This window comes from Heterocephalus glaber, unplaced genomic scaffold (genome assembly GCF_053883595.1).
Source record: "Heterocephalus glaber isolate CG9 unplaced genomic scaffold, H.glaber_assembly_v1.0 deba00001504, whole genome shotgun sequence".
NCBI classification, from domain to species: domain Eukaryota; kingdom Metazoa; phylum Chordata; class Mammalia; order Rodentia; family Bathyergidae; genus Heterocephalus; species Heterocephalus glaber.
In genome coordinates this window covers 68015860-68030193 of record NW_028258324.1, presented here as the reverse complement: position 1 = coordinate 68030193, position 14334 = coordinate 68015860, and the positions used below count along the sequence as shown (strand labels likewise).

Genomic DNA, 14334 nt, shown 5'->3' with positions numbered 1-14334 from the left:
GGCCACTGTCCCAGAGAGAGCATGGACACTCCAACACCCCTTTCCACATGTCCTGCCCCATGTATCTCTTCCATCTTCGTCTTTTGCAGTGTCTTCTTTTACAATAAGCTGAAGTGTAAGTTTGAGTTCTGTGAGGTGCTGTAGCAAATTCATTGTAGTTTTGTTTTATGGCAGTGTGGGGATTGAATGCCAGGCTATGTGGAAAGTAGCTAAGCACTCGTACCTCTAAGCCACATCCCAGCCCCTGCAGCTAATTAATTAAATTAATTAAACTCCAGTATATAGCCAGTCTGTCAGAAGCACAGGTAATACAGCTGGAGGCTTGAAGTCAGAGGACAAATTTGGAGACTAAGCCCTCAACCTGTGGGGTCTGATTCTGTCTCCAGGTCAGTTTGGGGGGCACCCACTGGGGTGTTTGTGTGCTTGGTCTGGGGGGGGAAACCTACACACATTTGGAAGCAAAGTGATCTGTGTTGTGACAGTACAGTAGGAGAAACTGAGAGTTTGTTTTTTCTTTTATATCCTCAGAGAGTGCAAATAGCAACTACATGAGAACTCTGGAAAATAAGAGCAGACAGAGAGGGTACTGGAGTCAAAATGTGAACATAAAAAGAAGCAGGAAAATACAAGCAGTACTTAGGGGAGAGACAATTAACAGGTGCTAAGCCTGCGATGACTCAGATGGTGGAGTTATCAGACATAAAGCAGCTGCTTTCTCCATTTGCCAATCTTGAAATTAATTGAAAGATTAAAGTTCTCAGCAGGGAAAAAGAATCTGGTGCAAATAACCAGATAGAAGTTTTGAAACTGAAAAGACGATGTCTGACAGACCAAATTCACTGGATGAGCTGAGTTGCAGAATGGAGACAGTAGAGAAAAGAGTTAATGAACTTGAAGGCAGCGCAATAGAAATTATACAATATTGGGCCAGGGATTTAGCTCAGTGGTTCCGCCAACCGCCTTGCAAGCGCAAGGACCTGAGTTTGATCCCTGGTACCAAAAAACAAAATGATAGGCTTTGACAACTTCTCTCATTTCCTTTTTGGAGATGGATTTACTGGATTAAAAGAGAATGGACATTTTTATGCTTTGATGCATTTTGTAAAGTTGCCCTTCAGAAGAGATGTTCCATGTGAATTTCCCACAAGAAGTATGAAAGTACTTCCTTCTCAGTGCTATTATTCATTTAGTGAGGGAAAATGTATCTTATTTTAATGTGTTTTTAAAATTTCCAGCAACACTGAATCCCCACCCTGCCACTGAATTGATTCTGACTATTAAGGGAGGAAGCCTGGGCAGAAGAGTGGGAGAAAATAGATTTCTTCTTCGCTTTGAAGATGAGAAGCAAGCCCAGAGCCCAGACATAGACAGCCCTGGGTTCAAATCTGGGCTCTGCTGCTTACCAGTTATGGATTTTTGTGCAAGTTGGATCTCTGATCTTCATATTTTTCATTGAAGAAATAGGGCAGCCGTGCTGGCCTTCATGAGCTGTATGCAAATAGAGATTTATGGAGAAAAATATGGAAATGGTGGCTTTTGCCGTCCTTGGGAATCTGAGTCTCAGGATGTTAAATGACCTCCTGCTCTCCTGCACAGGGACAGGAAGGGGCTCAGAGCTGGACTCTGCCGCATGGGAAGGCCTCGTGCAGGAATCACTGCCTCTTCATCTTGCATTCTTCACAGCCTCCCTGCTCTGCTGAGCATTGGCTGCTGAGCATCGGGGGCAGCTATCCCAAGCCAGGAAATCCATCTTGGCCTTGGGGAGCAAGTTCTGATGGGTAATGTTGCTTATAGGATTCAGTGGCAATGCATCTTGCATTGCTTGGGTTGCGAGTTGGGGACGAATTTCAGGTGGGTTCCTTTGATAGTATCTCACTTTCCAGAGTCTGATTCAGACCTGGGGCATCATCTTTGCAGGGCAGCTCAGCTAAGCTGGGGTCTTTGCTTCAATTGATCAGCCTTCCCCCAACCCTCTTCTCTTCCTCCCACTTCACTTTGTCTATGGTCAGACTCAGCCCCAAAGCTGGACATCTTACACAGACACACACACACACACACACACACACACACACACACACACACACCCCTTCCTGAACGCTGAGAACAGCTGAACCAGAAAAGGGACTGTGCCTCTAAATAACATGCCTGCTTGCAGTTCAAAAGAGAACTGAAAGTGTTTTTTCCTCTGTTTACTGCGCTTTGATTGGTGGGGGCCTGTGGGCACCCTGGGAGTTCTATAAACACCAAGTGAACGGGCCATCTGCGCCCTGGCTCACAGGTGGGGCCGGGACACCCAGGCTGAGCTGCTTGGATGAAGACTTCTCTGGAAATCAAGGCTGGAAGGCAGGCCTCACTGGTGCCTGCCTGGCTTTTGGCCCAAGCTCTGGGGCCACTTTGCTGAGTCCTGGTTTCCTCCCAGGGCTCATTCAGGTGCATCGGTGGAGGTGGAAGGAGGGGGAGTCTGGCTTATTTTCTAAATTGAGGGCAAATCCAGAGAAGATTTGGTAGGTTTTGCTGGGAGGAGTTGGGCCCACCAGCTTCTTGTGTCTTGGGTGTGTAGAGCGCCCCCGCTCTGTGGGAAAGGGAACAGCACCAGGAGGCTGCCGAGGGTTGACAGCCTTGTGCCAATTTGAAGAGGGTTAACAGTGTCACTATTTTGTCTTGATGATCACAGAGAAATGATTCTTTCGCAGTAATGATTCACCTCAGTTCAAAATAGGAAACTTTGAGTCTCCTAAGTAAGAGTTTCTCAAACAGTGAATGTGTCTTTGTCCTCTTTAAAGTGAAACGATGTTTTATCTACAAAGTTTGCTTCCTATGGATTTATAGAAGTGTTGAAATAACAACATTGTCTTGGAGAAATTTAAAATAACATAGATTTTGTCTGTACAGTTTCAAAGCTCTTTCTCACCTATTATTTCCCTTGTGGGTTACCATGACTCTGTGAAATAGGGATTATTTCTGTTATTTTGAGGCAAAGTCTTGCTAAGTTGCCCACCCAGCCTGTCCTTCAACTTCTGGGCTTGAGCAATCATCCTGCATCAGCCTTCTGGGTAGTGTAGCTGGGACAGTAGGTACACATCGCCGTACTTGGCTTTGAAATAGGAATTATTTTCCTTTTCTCTTGAGGAAACAGAGACTCAGAGAGGGTCAGTGAGTTTCCTAAGGATACCAGTGAGAGCTAGGAGACCTCACATCTGTGCCTGGCTTTTTCTGCCAGGTCCCTTTTCTGTTTGTTTTAGGAACACCCTCTTGTCTGGCTCTCCTGAGGATCCCACAGTCCTATTCTCTTTTCAGTGAAACAGTGTTCAGAATGGTTAACACTGAGAGTGGCAAATTTTGGTTTTGTTGAGATAAACATCAGGATCCTGGGTTAAGCCGAAGACAATTTTTTTTTTTTTTTGGTACTAGGGATCGAACTCGGGTCCTTGAGGTTACAAGGCAGGCCGAGGAACTACTGAGCTAAATCCCCGGCCCCTCGAAGACAAATATTGATTCATGACACTCCCAGAAAGGTCATCTCATCCTCTCAGAAATGAGGACATCTCCACCCCTCAGCAGATGAGTCAGGCCCCAGCTTCCTGTTCCTCTGGCCCTACTTCCTGTCAGGTCCAGATGCACAACTACCATTTATTACATGCATACCTTCCACTGAAGAGGAAACTGAGGCCTTGGATGTTCATGCCATTTATCTAAGCTCTCACAGTGACTGAATAATAAAGCCAGGATCCAAATCCAGGTTTGTCAGACTCCAAAATACGATGCAAATGAAATTCAGTGTTTGCCTTCCAGATAGGCCCTGTCTGGGGCAGTCTGCCCACCCCAGTCCTGGTGCTCATCTCCTCAGCACAGGGGGCTGGTACCTGGGTCTTCCTGTCCTGTGAGCTTTGAGTCAAATCTGACAGAGACCCTGGCTCTGCAGGGATCTGCAGTGGGGCCATGGTGAGCAGATCTCCCTCTGAGTCTCCTTCACTTATAAAATAGGTTCAACAACGACCTGCCTTATGGGGACAGTTTGTGGGTTACAGAGGTGCCTGGCACATAGTAGGTTTCTGAGAGCAGCGGCTGTTGCTTGTCTGTAGGTCACTGCCTTGTGGGGCACAGAGAAGGGGTGCGGTGAGGGCCATGTGCCGTAGTGGGCTTCCTTGCTACTGCTGAGCTCACACGGCCCCACTCCACCCATTAGTCAGGGTTCTTATTAGTCATATACCATTACTGGGTCAGCATGCAAGCATTGGAGCTATTTTGGTGACTTCTTGTTGGGTAATGGGGAGGGGCGCACATTGGCTTCACGGCCAGACATTCCTGGGCAAGTTCTACCTCTCAATGTCACTTTCCTGTATAAAATGTTGAAACAGGAGGCTCTTACTGTGGATGCGTAGGAGCGATATCTCAAATCAGTCCTGCATCATCATTACCACGATCTCACTTATTATACGTAACAGCCCTAAGCAAGACATTTGGCAGGTGAGGAAATCATGCACATAATTTCCTCTTACATGCAGTCAAGCAAAAATGAAAATTTAAGTGATTTCTATTCTTTATTGATTCTATCAATAAAGGGCTCTAGGGATTTTGGAATCTATTAAAAGAAATTCATCAGTGAGTAAACTTTTTTTTTTTTAAACATGAGCTGTTAGAGCTCTTTGGGAGCCGTCGTTCACAAGCAAACAGTTATCTCTTCCTGACACGTGGAGGGCACAGTGTCCCCTGCCAATGGGTCCCAGCTGGAGTGTGTGTTCTAAGTGTGTGCTCCTGTCGATTCTGCATGCTTCCCCTTTCTCTTTGCCTGGTGGCCGTTTGGGCTTGATCTTAGCAAAGATATCTATTTGCTAAAATGAGAGGTAAACAGTTGTTACCTTGGAGACTTTAAGGAGAAGTAGTTGCACTTCAGTGATTCTGGCATTTGGGAAATGTCAGGAAACACTGGCTCTGACGTTCCTCCTACCCAGATGGGTAAACCACCATGGATAGGAAAAACAGCCCCAGTGCAACCCTAGTCCTGGAGTCCTGCAGGAAATGATGTTCAAGATAACATTAACAGGGACAGTCATTCTCACTGAAGACACAGTTAACCTGCTGTTCCAGGAGAGATACTTGGGTCATAAGATATTGTTAGCAGGATTTGAGAGAAATTTCTTAGTCTTCGGTATTTCAGTGGAAATCTTTCTCTTTTCCTTCATGGCCAGTTGGACCTCCTTCGTGATTCAGAACATGAGAATCTGGGCAGTGAAATTACCCTACCTGCTTGTAACAGCTCTGCTGTCTCTTTTAAGGGAAGGCATCTTTCAGATATAGCTGTTACTATGCATTTACCGAGTGCTGACCTGGGAAGGGAGGCTTGAATCTCATCTGGCAATCGGTAAAACTCTGGTTTTGCATTGCTGTTCTCTTGATTGCTAAGCACTTCAAGCCAGATTCTTCTTGATAAGCTTAGAATGACTTAATTTTGCTTAGTTGGGGGCTGTTAAGGGTAGTTTTTCTAAGCACTCACCTGTATCCAGCCACCAATAGAACTTGTTTTTTTCTGGAGGTATGCTGAACAAGAATTGTGTTTATTGCTGGGATCAGAAGTTATGATTAAAATAGGGTAAGCAGTGCAAACCAAATTTCTTGCCCATGGACTCTAGAGACTCATTTACTGCAGTAGATCTGCACAGCCAAGGAAATCAAGTTCCTGTGTATCATGCTGAGCTTAACGACACATTTGGTAATGACAGTCTCATTGTGATCTGACCTCTTATTGGCAGCAGTATCTTAGTTCACCTGATAATATATGAGAAGTGAAGTTCTTACTCAACAACATCATTTAAAATCTGGGAATCACGTCAGAGGGAAGCAAAATACAAGAGGTACTTGGTTTGGAAGAATTTAGGAACCATTGGCTTTAAGTTAAAAGGAGCATTTGTTATTTCACAGTGCTAGTGAAATGTTGGGATGAAGAAAGATGAAAAATCTATAGCTGAGAATTCAGTTGATGTTCTCAGACCAGTGGAAATAAATGTTCAGGAGGGCTCCGCTGTGTACCCGTATTAGTGTAATGCTGGTTACTACAACAAACCAGGCAGAGTAATGTTAATTGGACTGCAAACTCACTTCTTAATCCCCTTGACTCAGAGGTGACAAACAATATTTTTGCTCACCTTTTATAGCTGATACCTAGTAAAGTGATCCCTCCCAGACGTAGGGGTTTATGTGCAGGTGCAACTGCTGGAAACTATCCTTCCCGTCTGGTGGAGGAAGCAAGTGTTTGGCAAGTGCCTGACATGAGAAGATGGAAAAAAGGAGTCCTTACAGGATCTAGTGGCAGCTCAGGGGCACAAGTTAAGACTTCAGAGTCAGAGAGTTTCTGGGGCCAGGACCACGGACTGCTGCTGGGAGGCCGTCTGGCTAGGGAGAGAGCCCTCTGTGTCAGTGTCTTCAGGAGCAGAAGGCTTGGGTGCCGAGGTCCAGGTAATGGTGAGGCTGAAGACCAGGGTGGAAGAAGAGGTGCCACCAGAAGATCAAAATGGTGGCCAGCAGCTGTCGGTGACGAGGTAGCCCCCTGAGGGGCCCGAGTAGGGGACTCGCTAGACAGCACAACCAGTCGGGGAGTGAGAATAATCTTAACACTCCAGTCTGATCACTTATGGTGACATTTGGGGAAATGACTTGAACTTCCTGAGCTTCAGTTTCTTCACTTACAGAAAAGGATGCCAATACCCCAGCTCCCAGGGTGATCGTCGGTATAATATGGTAACACAGAATGCTAGCACCGGGTCAGAGCTCAGTAAACAGGACTCTGAGTTCGTCTCGCCTGGATTATTGAAAAGCCTCTTGAAAGCTCCCCCAACCTGCTTAGGATCACAGCAGCAGCCGGATGATCCTTTTCACACATTTGGCAGCCAACTCTTATTCAGAGGGAAACCCAAACTTTTATACCCATCTAAAGCCCTAGGTGATTTGGCTCTTAATAACATCTCTCCCACTACTCTCCTGGCCCACTGTGCTCCAGGCCTTAGTGCTGGGTTGGATGCAGGCCAGGCCCCCCTGCCTAGGAACTTTACTGTTCCCTCCACTTGGAACCCTCTCCCCTCAGAGAGCTGCCTGACCCTTCCCCACCGCCCTCCATTCTTTCCTCCTATTCCTTCTCAGTGCGGCTTTCTCTGACTATCCAATTTAAATCTCCATACCTGCCCCACCCCACCCCACCCCACCCCATGCTTTCTGCCTCCATTCTTCTGCCCTACTTGTCATCTTCTGTATAGCAGTTATTCCCTTCCTAAGCCCCATGTACACATGTATGTTGACTCTTTGTCTCCTCACTAGAGGACAAGTGCTGGGGGGTTAGGGATTTCTGCCTCGTTTCCCCCCTCCCTTGTCTCCAGTCTGGCTCACAGAAGACAATGAGCATTTGCTGGATGAATGAACCTATTATGAGTATGGTGTATGTTTTCCTGTGGGCTTTGGGATCACTGAAAAGTAGAAGGGCTCAGTCCTCCCTATTCATTTCTCCTTCTCCCAAAGCCCTTACACTATTGGCCTTAGATCTGTTTAGATATTTTAAAAGAAAAACTAGGAGAGCCATTGAACCTGAAATCACTGAATCTCAACCAGCCTGGAAATCTAACACTCAGCTTGCAGGACTCAGAGGAGAGGAGTAGGTTAAACACTGCTATAAGGAAGTCATCAGCCAGATGCAGAGCCTGGGACATTCCAGAGGACACATGACATTGTTACCTCAATGAAAGAGAAAAGAAATAATGGAGTGGGGAATTGTTGGAGATGAAAAGAGAGTTGAAGATGGCTTGTCTTCCAAACTGTGCCAAACTTGTTTAGGCCCTCATTTGAGCAATGGAAAGTAAATGATGTACTTAAGAGGGTTGGCAAAAATTTGTGAGCAGATTGGATATTAGGTGTTACTTGCCTTGTGGTCATAGATAATGGTTGTGTATACACTGATATAGTCTGTGGAAGAATCTGGAGAATTAAACACTGCACAAAATTATTTGAGGGCCTGTGTCTTCAGTTCTCCCAAGGATAGTACATAGCTAATACCTAGATTCAGGGGAGTAAGCTAATTCCATGCAATGAGTATCTTAGGGCATTAGGGCTCAATTATCTCATGGAACCCCTATTGAAAAGAACTAGTGGAAGGGGACTAATATGAAATCTGACATTTGTTTTGAAGTGCTCCAGGAAAAAACAGGCGATCAGGAGGAAGTCGAATAGTTCTTCTTTCTGAGGTGGAGGCTGGTCTAGTTTCTTTTTTTCTGATTTTTCTTTGTAGTGTGGGGATGTGATGTAGCATAGTGCAGTGGGGGAAGGAGATGTAGTCACATTGCTTGGGAGGGATTTTTTTTTTTCCAACCCTTTATAGGCTCCTTCCTCCTCTGCTTATTTTTGATTTATGAAGTGGAGTGGAGATTGGTATTTAGTGAGGTAAGACTGGGGGAGATCCTGCTGGGGCTGGCACTTCTGCTGCCTGTGTTGGGGAATGGGAATTGTATAGAAGGCAAGCTAGTTGGGCATAAAGGAGCTACTTTTTGGTCAGGCCCTTGTCAAATAAAAATGCAAATATTTCTGGAAACATGCATTTGTTTGTCTGTGGGGCACAAGGTTGAAGACAGAAGCAAATAGCTGGAAACTTTCTTTTTGCTTTATGTGCTCGAGGTGGTGGGCTGAGGTCAGGAGCCACTGCCTATAGGTGGTGAGGACACAGCAACCCCCCCCCCCCTTCAAGTTCTGTTCTCTGCTTTCTTGAAAAACCTCTGGCGATGCACTGAAGTGTTTCTGAAGACTTCCTTACCTTCTTCATCAGCACCTGCTGGGTTAGGAAAAGATCCAGTCTCCGGTAAGAGACCCCATTGGTGCCCTGAGTCTGGAACAGCTAGGTCCGGCAGGAATCGTAGAACTTTGATCTGGTGGGGAGGACCTTTCCCACCCCTCTACCCTTCAGTTGGGCGAGAACTCAGGTAGACATTTACCCACAGCAGCTTCTCAGACTAAACTTCTCATGCCTTCTTAAACTCGTCTCTCAGATTCACCAGCTGCAAATCGCTTCCTGTTGTTTGTCATGTTTCTGATCTTTGGTGCCCTTTAGAGTAAAATAGTAACATCAGATTTTGTTTTACAAGTGTATGTTTGCATTCGCTTTGGGGACTTGGTACGAGTAGACAGCATATCTTGATCATTTTTTTTTTTATACTGGGGATGGAACTTAGGACCTTGTGCTTTCCAGGCAGGCACCATGCCACTGAGCTAAATCCCCGGCCCAATAATTTTTGATCCTTTTCGCACTCTGTCTTTCCTTTTCTTCCCCCCGGCTCCTTTCCTCATCTTAAGGAATTCATTTTAGGGGACTGGTATGTGTGTATATATGGTATCATTTGATCATTTATTTTTTATGAGTATATGTTTGCAGTACTTAATGTTTATATTCCCTGTGTGCAGTTGGTACTTGTGCATAACGTATCTTAATTGCTTTCTTTCATCCCCTCTCCTTCCCTCCCTCAATTTCTTGATTCCCTTCTCCTTTAAGAAAGATCTATCTCCTTACTTTCTATTATCTATCTTTTATTTTGCTCTCTATTGATACTTTGGGTTTCTCATATAAGAGAAACCATGACATATTTAAGCTTGTGTGTTCTGGTTTATTTCATTTGACGTTCTGGCTTCAAGATGTGTTTATTGTCCTATAAATGACTCAGGTTTATCTTTCTTTATGGCAGAGTGGTCCTCTATTGTGTACATACCATGTTTTCCTTATCCATTCATCTGTTGATGGACATAGAGGCTGCTTCCAAGATTTAGCTGTTATGAATTGTGTTGCTATAAACACGGGTGTGCATGTGTCACTGTAATGTGATGTCTTTGCGAAGTTCTTTCAGAAATTTTCCCACCTCCTTCTTCCTCCCCAGCCCCATCCCTTTCCCCGTCTCCAACAAGCCTACTCTTCTTGGTTTCTACCATCTCTTCTTTATTTTACCCTTTTATTTATTTGTGTTTTAGGTTTTTTTGTATAAAAGAAGTCATGCAATATTTAACTTTCCATGTCTGTCTTATTTCATTTAATATTATAGTCTCAAGATAGAACTTAGTGACTAGGAGCTGGGACATTGGAGCCCAATAACCTGAGCAAATATCTTTGGGGACTCAGAAGGATGAGTCTGACCACACAGTCTTAGCCACTGCTGTCACTGAAGGAATTAAGAGAGCTTTACCACAATTCAGGAGCTTTAGTGAATGGTAAATGCTCAGTAATTATTAGTTTGAATAAAGTGATAAAATTTGCCATTAAATTACCACCACGTCTTATAGCGGCAAACTTTTACTTATTGCTATTTTCTCTTACAGGTGTTGATTATAGAAGGTGATTAATTGGCTTAAGATCATTAAGGCAATAGGTAGAAAAACCAGGATTTGCATGTGGGTTTTGAGCTGAAAGCCCCAGTGTGTTTTTTTTGTTTTTTTTTTTTTTTTGCAAAACCACGGTCTCTCAGAGTATTGGTGGTAAGAAACTTGAGTTCTCTCCAATTTCTCATGCATTGTTTTGCAAAATGTAATAAAATGGAGTATAGAAAAAGGGTGTTCAAAATGCAAACCCTGTCTAAAAGTTAGTATTAGGTTCAAAGGCATAAAAATACTCTAGTAAATTAGTATAGAAGTTGTTTACATTCCATTTCTGAACTTTTCTCACCCTGGAACTTGAAAACTTTTCTCACATTGGCATGCACATGCAGATCTCACTTGGAGTAGCACTGTCCTAAGCTATGGTTTCTCAGAGCTTGGTGCATGTAGCCTCAGCACTCCTGTCACAGTCCCCTGGGAGTCCTGTTCAGTGATGATTGCTCAGTCTACCCTGGACTACTTGGATCAGAATAATTGAGACAGAATTCAGAAACCTACATTTTACCAAGTAATTTTAATAATTCTGATGTGCGAAGTCTGAGAAGCATTGTTCTTTGCAATGTTGCCTTCTCTTTAAGCTGACAGATAAGAGACTAAGTACTAGCAAAGCAAGCACAGTATTTTATTCCAGCTCTCCCATTGCCACCCACTTCCCTCCCTCATTTCTTTTCTCCATCCTTCCCTTTCTCTAGGAACTGATGGATAGAGGCTGCTTTCTGAACTCATTTTAGGGCACTTCAATGAATGTGTATTGAGTGCAAACTGCAGGCTGGATAGAGAAGTTCAACTTATCCTCTCTGCACCACCAGAGAGGATAAGTTGAAAAGCGATGCAGATAAATTACAGTGAAGAACCTTGGGTATTTCAGTGCACAGCTATGGGGAAGACGAGGATGAACTAAGCACAGAGACTAGTGAGGAGTGACCAGTAACATGGAGGAAAACCAGAAGCACAGGTTTTGGGAGCCAAGTGAAGAGCACGTATCAAGGAGGAAGAAGTGACCAACTACGTAAGATGCTGCTGGTGGGTGAATGACACGAAGGCCAAGCACTGACGGCCTGAGACAGGGAAGGCCCGGCTGGAGTGAGTTTAAGTGGGAATCAGAAGATGAGAATTGGGAACAGTGACTAGGGACAGTCTTTCGAAGAGTTTTCTTGCAGAGAGTTTGAGTTTAGACCAATAAGGCTGGAGCTAGAAGGTAAATGAGGTTAAGAGATTTAGGGGAAGGATCAGAGATATGTTATTTAGAACTCATACAGTGTCTTCATATGTAAACTTTGGTAACGTCAGATATTTTTCAGTTAATGCCTTCAATAAAACAGAAGTTAGTTGTTTGTTTGAACTTTTTTCTTCAAGCTCTTTTAAACTGTCTCCACTCCTAAACATTGTCTTTGGTTGAGAAGAAAATAGTTTGTAAGTTACTCTTGTTCCTTACATAGCTGTACATAAATACCTCTGAAAAACCACATTATACTTTTGGTATTTGCTTTATCTATTATTTGGCTAAAGTGTTCTAAAGTAAATTTCATGTCTTACAATTTTTTTTTTACATAACCATAGTACTATTATTATACGTAATGAAATTAACTATGATTAATTATATTGTATAACACCCAGTGTATATTCAATTCTCTTTATCTCCAAAAATGTTTTGTTCCAATTAAGGTTCAAGCAAGGTCTGTATCTCATGCTATTGTTATGTCGTTTAAACTATTTGTTTTTCATGCCCCTTGATTTGTTCATGAAGCCAATTGATTGTCCTCTAGAAAGTCCTATTTTCTGAATTTGTCTGATAACTTCCCTATTGTGTCATCTTATTTGTTCTTCTTTCTTTTGTGTTTCCTAAAAACTGGAATTGGGTGTGAAGACTTGAGTATGTCCATCTGAGGCAAGATTTCTCCTCGGTGGTGCTGTCTGCTTCGTGTTGCCTCGTATCAGAAGGTACAGACGATGTCGGTGTCTCATTGTTAGCGATGCTGAGGCTGATGAGGAAGGTGCCTGAATCATGAGAGGTGTTTTGTTTTTAGTTTTCTGGTAGAAATGACCTTTGAGAAAGAGATACCTATGATGCAGATGGAAAAAGGGGGAGATTTCATGAAACAGTTCCCATAAGTAAGAAGAATGTATAGGATCCATAAGAGAAGAATGTATAGGATCTAGTGGATAAGTGTTGGTCATTGCAAGATTGGACACAGCCAGTTCATCTAAGAAAACAAGACATATGGTCATAAATGTGGGTAATGTAGCTTGAGGTAGTGATATTTAAGCTTGTGTGTCTGACTTATTAATCAGTGTTATTAATTTATTAATCAATAATGTTATACTTAATGTTATACTTAACATTATTGTTAAGACATTATTGTCTCAAGGTGCATCCATTTTCCTACAAATGACTCAAATTTATCTTTCTGGCAGAGTAGTACTCCATTGTGTATAAAAATCGCATTTTCTTTATCTTCTCATCTGTTGATGGACACATAGGCTGCTTCCAAGATTTAGCTATTGTGAGTTGTGCAGCTGTAAACATGGGTGTGCACATATTGTATCACTGTAACACAATATCTTAACTCTTTGGGACAGGACGTAGAAGGAGAATATGGTCAAGTGGAATTTCTATTTTTAGTTTTTTAAGGAATTTCTGTATTGATTTCCACTATGGTTGTACAAGTTTACACTCCCACTAACCATGCTGAAGGATTCTTTTCTTCCTGCATCCTCATCAGCACCTGTTATTATTTGAGTTATTGATGATAGCCATTCTTTCTAGATTTAAGATAGAAGCTCAGTGTTTTTTTAAATTTGCATTTCTCTGATGGCCAGAGATGTTGAACACTTTTTCCTGAATTTATAGGCCATTTGTGCTTCTTCTGAGAAGCGTCTGTTCATTTCGGTTGCCCGTTTTTTAATTGAATCTTTTATTTTGGGGGTCTAGTTTGTTGAGTTTTCATGTATTGTGATATTAGTCCTCTGTCTGAGGGATAGCTGGCAAATTTTTTTCCCATTTTGTAGGTTGTCTCTTCACTCTACTTTCTTTGCTGTGCTTGCTGAATCTTTTCAATTTGGTATAATCTTTTTTGTTGATTCTTGATATTATTCCTTGTGCAATTGGGGTTCTACTCAGAAAGTCCTTGACTATACCTGTATCTTCAAGAATTTTATGTATCTCACCATTCAGTGTTTCTTTTTTAATATTTAGATCCTTGATCCATATTGATTATGTTTCAGTGCATGTTTAAGTGCTATTGGTCTGGATTCAATGTTCTGGATTTTTGTGACCAGTTTTTCCAGCATCATTCGCTGAAGAGGATATCTTTCCTCTAGCATATGTTTTTGGTCTCCTTTTCAAAGATCAGATGACGGAATGTGCCTGGGGTTTCTGTTTCTGCAGCTTCTCTTCTGCTTATTGGTCCTCATTTGTGTTTCTGTGCCAGTACCATGCTGTTTTTAATCACTGTAGTTTTTTAAATATAACTTGAATTCCAGGAATTTAGTGCCTCCTGCTTTGCTCTTGTTACCCAGAATTATTTTTGCTATTCTGGGTCTCTTCTGAGTCCACATGAATTTTAGTATTGTTTCTTCTAGTTCTGTCAGGAACGATGTTGGTATTTTGATTGAGACAGCATTAAATCTATACATCAGTTTTGATAGTGTGACCATTTTGACAATATTGGTTCTGCCTATCCAGGAGCAGGGGATATGTTTCCATTTTCTGATGTTCTCTTTAATCTTTTTTAGAGTACTATAGCTTTCATTACAGAGGTCTTTCACTTCCTTTGTTAGGCTAATTCCTATGAACAGTATTTAAATTTTCTTGAAGCTACTGTGAATGTTAGGTATTGTTTTCCTAATTCCTTTCTTATAGGTTCATTATTGGTGTATGGAGCTCTATTGATTTTTGTGTGTTGATTTTGTATCATGCCAAAGCTTGTACTCTTACCCCTAAGC

General features: G+C 42.6%; 1 protein-coding gene across 4 annotated transcripts in view; it reads left to right on the top strand.

The window, feature by feature from the left end:
- The window catches only part of St6gal1 (ST6 beta-galactoside alpha-2,6-sialyltransferase 1), a 125027-nt gene that overhangs the window by 67350 nt on the left and 43343 nt on the right, over nt 1-14334 (top strand). The window contains exon 1 of one of the 4 annotated variants that reach the window (XM_087186725.1): nt 8390-8421. The exons of 1 other annotated variant lie outside the window; for it this stretch is intronic. The gene's annotated coding sequence lies outside the window, so the exon portion shown is untranslated. Of the gene's footprint in view, nt 1-8389; nt 8422-8577; nt 8834-12256; nt 12331-14334 lie in introns of those variants that run through there. 2 more of the 4 variants (XM_087186726.1, XM_087186724.1) reach the window with 2 other exon arrangements.